The sequence below is a fragment of the Hylobates moloch genome, unplaced genomic scaffold, assembly GCF_009828535.3.
Source record: "Hylobates moloch isolate HMO894 unplaced genomic scaffold, HMol_V3 SCAFFOLD_7, whole genome shotgun sequence".
NCBI lineage: Eukaryota > Metazoa > Chordata > Mammalia > Primates > Hylobatidae > Hylobates > Hylobates moloch.
Window position 1 is genome coordinate 85,285,709 of NW_026652282.1, and position 8,204 is coordinate 85,293,912.

At 43.3% G+C, this 8,204-nt stretch overlaps 1 long non-coding RNA gene across 2 annotated transcripts in view; it reads left to right on the top strand.

Annotated features, from left to right (window-relative positions):
- Positions 1 to 881, top strand: part of LOC116811893 (uncharacterized) — a 116,999-nt gene extending 116,118 nt beyond the window's left edge. For both annotated transcript variants that reach the window (XR_004370539.2, XR_009214268.1), the window contains 2 exons: positions 323 to 376; positions 721 to 881. This is a non-coding gene — a long non-coding RNA (uncharacterized LOC116811893). The remainder of the gene's footprint in view (positions 1 to 322; positions 377 to 720) is intronic.
- The last annotated feature ends 7,323 nt before the right edge of the window (positions 882 to 8,204 follow it).

Consider the following 8,204-nt stretch of genomic DNA (forward strand, 5'->3'; position numbering starts at 1 on the left):
AAGGAGCTGGGATTACAGGAACATGCCACCACGCCTGGCTAATTTTTGTACTTTTAGTAGAGACAGAGTTTCACCATGTTGACCACTCTGGTCTCGAACTCCTGACCTCAAGTGATCTGGCCACCTCGGCCTCTCAAAGTGCTGAGATTACAGGCGTGAGCCACTGTGCCCAGCCTGGTTCTTTGTTACAACAGCATTTCATCTTTTATCTCCTATATAGTTTTATTGTATTCCTTGTATTCCTTGGATTGGGTTTTGACTTTCTCCTGAATGTCAATGGTCATTCCTATCCATATTCTGAATTCTATTTTTGTCATTTCAGCCTTTTCAGCCTGGTTAGGAAACATTGCTGGGGAACTAGTGCAGTGATTTGCAGGTAAGTAGACCCTCTGGCTTTTGAGTTGCCAGAGTTCTTGCACTGATTGTTTCTCATGTGTGTGGGCTTGTGTACCCTTAACTGTGGTGTAATTTGAGTGTAGTCAGTTACCTTCATTTCTTGATGTTTTCAGACGGGTAATGCTTTGTGCAGGGTATTTATTTGTAGCTGAATTATTGTCCTTGGTTTCACAGGGGATATATTAAAGTATTTTTTTGTGTTGAAGTTTGGGCTGTGATCCAGTAGATGGTGCTTAAGCATGCTGGCTGATAGGTAGACTGTTGTTCAGTCACATGACTACTCTGTATTTGCCCACATTTGCAGCTGTGCTTTCTCTCTCTCAGTGCTCTCAGAGTGTAGGCTCCTTTCCCACTCAAGTGCTGGCTGCAGATCTGGGTTTGGCACTCCTGGACATCATACTGCAGCCCCGGGGTAAGCTCAACCTTTATGTTCCCTCCACAGCATGGGGGCAAACAGGAACCTTGACAGTGGCAATGGCAGAGGGCCTTTAATTTGTCTCTTGGGGCTGTATCCCAGAGACATGCAGAACCGCTGTCAATCAGAGTGACTGGCCTGGTGTGGGGTGGTTGCATTGTGGGCTCAAGCCTGGGGGCCCATGGGGAACACAGACTGGCCTCTTCTTACAGCAACTGCAGCATGCTGGAGGTGTGAGTAAGGCACTCACGTGTCTGTTTCTTCCACAGTCCAAGGACATCGAGGGCAGTACCTTTGCAGTGGCAGTGTCAGAGGGACTTTCAGTTGTCTCTGGGAGCCCCACCTCACAGAAATGCAGAGAGTCTGCTAATGCAAGTGTTCAGCCAGAGGGTGGGGTGGCTGTGCCATGGGCCTGAGCTGGGGGCCCTTCTCAGTGAAGAGTAAGGGGTCAGGGACTAACACGAAAGGGAGACTGAGTTCCTCTCCATATGGTGACTGTGGCATGCTGGAGACATGATTAATGCCCTCAGGCTCTTTGTTCCTTCCCCAGTCCAAAGACAACAAGGTCAAAACCACTGCAGTGGCAGTGGTAAAGGGGCTGTCTGTTGCCACTGGGAACTCCACCCCAGGGAAACACAGAGCCACTGCCAGTGGGAATGCTCAGTTGGGGGTGGCGTAGCTGCCCTGTAGTCCCAAGCCAGGGGCCTTGCCTGTTGAAGAGTAGGGAGTGAGGCCTCACAGGGAAGACAGACTGGGCTCCTCCCCATATGGCGGCTGTGGTGTGCTGGTGGTGCCAGCAATGCGACCTGGACCTTTGTTCCTTCCCCAGCCCAAAGGCAGTAAGGGCAGTACCACTGCAGCTGCAATGAGAGGGGCTGTGGGTTGTCTGTGTGATTTCCTCCCTAGAGAATGACAGAGCCGCCACTGACTTAAACGTTTGGGCGGGGACAAGGTGGTTGTTCTGGGGGCCCGGGTTGAGAGACCCTGCCCACTGAGGAGTAACAGGGCCAGGGCCCATGTGGAAGAGAGTCTGCCTTCTTATCCAAAAAGCAGCTGCACTGTGCTGGAGGATTGCATTAGTCCTAAGTCTTTTGGCTCCCTCCTGAGCCTGAGGGAAACAGGAGCAGGAGCTGCAGAGCAGCAAAAATGGCAGACCTGCCTGCTACGATTGAGAGCTGTGTCCCAGGGAAGTACAGATCCCCCAGGGGGATCTGCTACTGGCCCAAGAGCCCAGACATGGGTGGGGTGGCTGGAATCCCAAGTCTGGAGGCCCTACCCAGTAAGAAGTAGTGGGGACAGAGATCTATGTGGAAAAAGTCTGGCCACTTTTCTGTAAGGCAGCTGTGCTGTGTTGGGGGCCTGCATTAGTCCTTAATCACCGTGCCAAGACTGGTGGTGGACCCGTCTGATACCACTGAGAGCTCCATTCCAGGGAAGTACAGGGCTGCTATTGGCCCTAGAGCTCAAGTGAGGCTGGAGTGGCCATGCTAGGGACCCAGCCCAGTGGGCAATATCCAGCAAAGTGCAATGGAGGTGAGGCCTGCAGTCCATCTGCTCCTCAGCCCCATGGATTTAGCCCCTATACTGGAGGCATTCCAGGGGGCCTGGCCTCTCTTGTTACCAGAGCTACAGCCACTGGTGCTGGGGTGCCCAGCAGTCCAAGGGCCCTGGAGCTCCATGTGTGCCTGAGCAGTGGCTCTGCCTAGATTCCATGTAGCTCTCCATGTCAGTCTGCAGGCTCTGCTCGGGGAGTCAGGGGGATCTTTTGAGCACAGGGTTGTGAAGATCTGTAGCAGAAGCTTTAGTGAAATTTCAGACATTAACGACAAAGTTTCCCTGATTTATTTAACTTCTCCTAACTTTCTATAACCTGATATAAAATGGACATTTAATTATAAATTACTTGAGTAAAGGTTAAGATTAATGAAAATACTACTCAAGTAACTTATAATTAAATGCCCATTATCATCATCAGCATCATCATCTAAAGGGGTTATTGAGTAGGCATCCATGGGGTGGTGTGAAATGACCAGCCCCTAAGCCTTGGTGACCCATTATCTACAGAAGATATCAATGGGCACATTAAATGTTTCCCAACCTACTTTCATTGTCCAAAGGAGCCTTATTAGACGTTTTTCCTCCTTATTAATCGCTTCTTGCCTGAAATGTGAAATTTTAATACCACAGATATAGTGTTAACTGTTTATGTATTTTGGTCCTATGTAGTGCCACAAACCATTTTAATGTCTACTATCTCCCTACCCTTAAAAACCAATTCTCAGCCCACTGGGGGCAATATATCCTCTGTTGAAAATGCATGGAACATTTTAATGAGGACAAAAGCTGGAACCTCATTCCTGCCTTTTACTTGATGTATGACACTGGAAAACTTCTTTAACCTCTGTCAGCTTGCCCATGGTCATCTGGAAAAGGGAACCACTGAGAACTCATGATGCCTTACTTACAGAACTGTCCTGTGGGGTAAATGAGAAATCCTATACAGAGAAGATGGCACCTAAAGAAATCCTATACAGAGAAGATGGCACCTAGTCTTCAACAAATGTTCATCCTGGCCCACTTTTCTTCTCCTTCCCAGAGAAGTGATGACTGTCATCTAAACCAAACAGCATAACTACACAGAGACCAGCTGGTAATGGAGTAGGAAGAAGTAGCATATACTTACATTTAGTTTATAAATGAAGCTTTGGGGCTATTTCTGTGATGCAGGATGGCTTTGCCAAGGAATGTAGGAAGAGGGAAAAGATCATCAAACCATTTCTTTAATTCTGTGTCATTTTTGCCCCATTATTTGAGCTTCTATACTGATGCTGGAAAAATAGTTTCCTATGGAGTCTCAAATAAAGAGTGCAGATAAAGAGGAGAGAGAAGTCACATGCCCTTGACCCTCATACCATTACCACCTACAGGACTCTGAACCAGGATTTCATCTGCGCCAGTGGGTAATTCAAAGTGGGAGGAGTTGTTGAATGTGTATCCATGAGGGCACAATACTACAAACGTGTAAAACTACTAGGTTTTAAATCCTAGAATATCATGGTGTATAAAATATTGATAATTATCGCTTTGGTTTTGAATTAGGGGAAAATATATCCTCGTATACTTGGAAGTGGCTCCCTCAGTATCTTTTATTCTTGAGCTTCGGGGATATTCTTCATTCTAAATGTGTGTCTCTTTCCTGTGGGTGGGGTAAGGAATGCTTGAGTGGTCCTGACAATGTTTTTGTATAATTGCAGGAGTATTTGATATTTATTACAGTTATAAATACATAAGAAATGAAATAAACAGCATTACTCTAAAACAAAAGAGAATACCTGCTCTCAAAATATCTTGAGAGTATTTCAAAGAGAATACCTGCTAATGCTTATATCTGTATAACATTCTTTCACAAATTTTCTTATGCAGGTACTTATAAATTTATGCAGAAATGAATACATTTATATACTTATCTACAAAATATAAGATCTCATTCTACATTTAGTTTTATAACCTGCTTGTCTCACTAAAACCATACCTCAAAGGTCATTGATTATGAGCAAATATGAGTCTTTACCATAGAGATAGTAGATACTAATGGCCAATAAAGATAGAGAAACAAATATGGCTACAATATGTTATGTGCCAAGTGCTTTTTGGCTATTGAGTCGTTCAATTCTCACAGCACCCTTACAAGGTTGAAACTGTTGCTGATCTCCATTTTGTAGATGGAAAACTAAGGAGCAGATAGAATAAAAATTATACCCGAGACTGCACAGTTAGGGAGTGGGACAGCTTGGATTTATGTTCAGCACATCATGCTCCAGAGCCTGGGAAACTGTCAAGGCTCTGTTGTTAGGTGATAGAAGCAACTACACAAGCATGCATATTTTAGGAGCTCATTAAAAGTAATACTTCACAGGTTAATACATTTACATAAAAAACTGGACCTAGTGACAAATAGGTGGACTGCAACCTTGGTAAGATCATGTTCATTGCAATCCTGGGGACAGAAGCCACAGTGCAGGGGGAAGTGAAGAATTTTAACAGGAAATGTAGAAAACTCTTTTTGGTAGTTTAACTTTGAAGGGAAAGAGATGGAGATTCTGGCTGAATGGGGAGATTTTTAAAAATAATCAATTGCTTGAAACTTGAGAAAGTTTGAAAATGAATATACTTAGGGGTTTTGCTAAATGAGAAGATTTTAGCTGTTCTTGCCATGCACAAAAAAAATGTGTAACTATGTGGTATTATGAATATGTTTATTTTCTTCATTATATAGTAACTAATACTTTACTTTCTGTATGTATCTTAGAACATCATGTTGCATATCTTATAGACAATAAATTTATTTTTAAAAGTTAACGTGATGAAGCTATCTTATCTCAGATTTAACACTAGAAATTGCTCATGTATTTTTTTTTTTTTTGGCTGGAGTACAGTGGCGCGATCATGGCTCACTGCAGCTTCAACCTCCTGGGGCTCCTGCGATCCTCCCAGCTCAGCTTCTCGAGTAGCTAGGACCACAGGTGCATACCAACACACCCAGTTAATTTTTTTTTGTTTATTTTTGTAGAGACGGGAGTCTCTTTAGGTTGCCCAGGCTGGTCTCGGACTCCTGGGCCCAAGTGATCCTCCCACCTCGACCTCTTAATGTGCTGGGATTATAGGTGTGAGCCACTTCACCCAGCACATTTCCTTTCTTACGCTCTTATTTTCACTTTAGGGCTCATGAGAGGCCTCTAATCGACTAGTATGAGTTTTGAGCTAAATACATATTTAGTTATTAGTGAGAAAATGGACAATGGGCAATTGTGAGTCAAATAAATGCTAAATTTTTGCCTCTCCAAGAAGGCAGCAGGTGGCTGAAATCCTGGTGTGCTATGGCTGAATAATGCATGATCTGAGGACCCTGTACTGGTTACTGCTGGACACGTTCACAATTTTTCTATAAATATATTAATATACTGAGCAGTCCAGGAGCAGCCATTAGGCAAACACTACTCCTTGCTTCCTTCATGTGACCTATCACTGAGCTCACCAGCTGAGGTCAATTACATTCTTCCCAACCTGGGAACAGAATTTGGGTCTGCTCAGAGGCATGATGTGAAACATGTCTGGGATAAAAGCTTTGTTCTATTGACAGCAAACCTTTCTGGGTTAAGGGGTAGGGGAAGAGCAAGTGAAGGATGCAGATTAATTTCTATTTAGGAATATACCTTTATTGTTTGAAATTTTGTCTTATAAAAATATTCATACAAATTTAAACAAAAAATTACTTGTGAACAGATTGACAAATATCATGTGCACACATATTTATTAATTTGAAAAAGCATTCACTATGTTAAATTTATGGTGAAATAAGGTTGATTAAACTTTGAGATAACTGAGTATGTATGTGTGTGTGTCCTCTGGCTCTATCATCACTCTAAATACACACTCACAAGTGCAGTTTCACCTTGAATTCAGAGATGGGCTGGATTCCAATCTCAGTTTTAGATATCCTAGAAAATAGTTGATGCAGAGAGATTGCTACAATCAGGTGAATAATTGCAGAAAACTGCCTGATACCTTGGAGTTAACCGCCAGCCTCCATTCCTCTCGCCCCCTTGCTGAGCCCCCTGTTCTGAAACCCTCAGAGCTTCCATCCTGTCTCTGGCCGCTAGGTGACATCCAACTCTATTCTGCTTTTACTGCTTTAATAAAAATGAGTATATTTTGCAAAGAATAAAAAGTGTCTTGTAATGGTTTATATGCTATGATGCCAATTCTGTTTGGAAAATTCACATGTGTATTAAAACAGCTCAATTTGCTGTTGACCTTAAATCTACATCTCACTGGTTTAACTCTTATCTCCTCAGTGTAGGTTGAGGTATCCACACTGTAGAGGGGTCCCTCCTAGTTGTTGTCTTTGGACTGGGGGAAGGAACAAAGAGCCTGAGGGCATTAATCATGTCTCCAGCATGCCACAGTCACCATATGGAGAGGAACTCAGTCTCCCTTTCGTGTGAGTCCCTGACCCCTTACTCTTCACCAAGAAGGGCCCCCAGCTCAGGCCAATGGCACAGGATCTCCTCCCACTCCCTCACAGGCTCCAGGACACTGTGGACACAGCTGCCCAGATCTGTCAATGGCACCTGATCCTCTGTCAGACAACTCTTGCCTGTCCTATACTGCACTTTGCTTGCTGGGGACTGCTAAAGCACACTAAAGCTGCCTGGTGTTTTATATGAGTGCCCCAGTTTGTTTTTACTGTCTTACTCTTACTAGTTTTTTTATTTTTGGAAGAATTAAAATCATTCTGTACATAGGCTCATAAGTCTGAAGGGAGGTATTTTTGTTTTGCTCCTTGCATGCATTTCTTTGTAGAGAATTTGACAATGGTGGTATATTGGTGCCCCTCATGACAGAAGTCCAAACTTCAGTTTGAACGTCACTGAGCAGGAAGGTGGGAGGGATGGGGTTTAACCCAAGCCCACCAGACCGATTTCTGAAAATCTACGTGACAAAAAAGGGTATTCCCAGTGTATAGGGATATTAATGGCTTCCAAACAGAAAGTACAACCTCTTCCTATGTTGAAGGGAAAACTCTATGTAACAAGATTAAAAGAGCACCTGGCCGGGTGCAGTGGCTCACGCCTGTAATCCCAGCACTTTGGGAGGCCAAGGTGGGTGGATCACGAGGTCAGGAGATTGAGACCATCCTGGCTAACATGGTGAAACCCCATCTCTACTAAAAATATAAAAAGTTAGCCGGGCATGGTGGCGGGCGCCTGTAGTCCCAGCTACTCAGGAGGCTGAGGCAGGAGAATTGCGTGAACCCGGGAGGCGGAGCTTGCAGTGAGCCGAGATTGCATCACTGCACTCCAGCCTGGGCGATAGAGCGAGACTCCGTCTCAAAAAAAAAAAAAAAAAAAAAATCACCTTTATTTTTATGCTTTAAGGCCTGTAGATAAATAGCTATAGATCTATACAAGCCAAAATGCATCCAGCCCACTTATGAGCTTTATAACCTGCCTTTGCCCTAATTACGACCATCTTTCCATGGAACTAGTTTTCTATCATAACACTTTAAATTACTTTACAGCAAAATTTTAGTTTTCTTTTTATATCAACTAGATGCTTCATCTTATTGAAGTATATTTGGGGCATCCATATCTTAGTAATGAAAACTTAGTTTATCTCTATTTCAAATTTTGGTATACTTAACCTTGCCCATATATATGAAAATAACTTTGTAAGCATTTCTCTATAAGAGGTTCTTGAAATTATTCTTTCAAATCTGTGTAAAGCTATAAAATTTTATGTTAACACAATATATTCAGAACATATTACTAATGTATATTCCTGACAATACTGTGTGGAAGTGTCTGTTTACCACTCATTAGAAATAATGTGA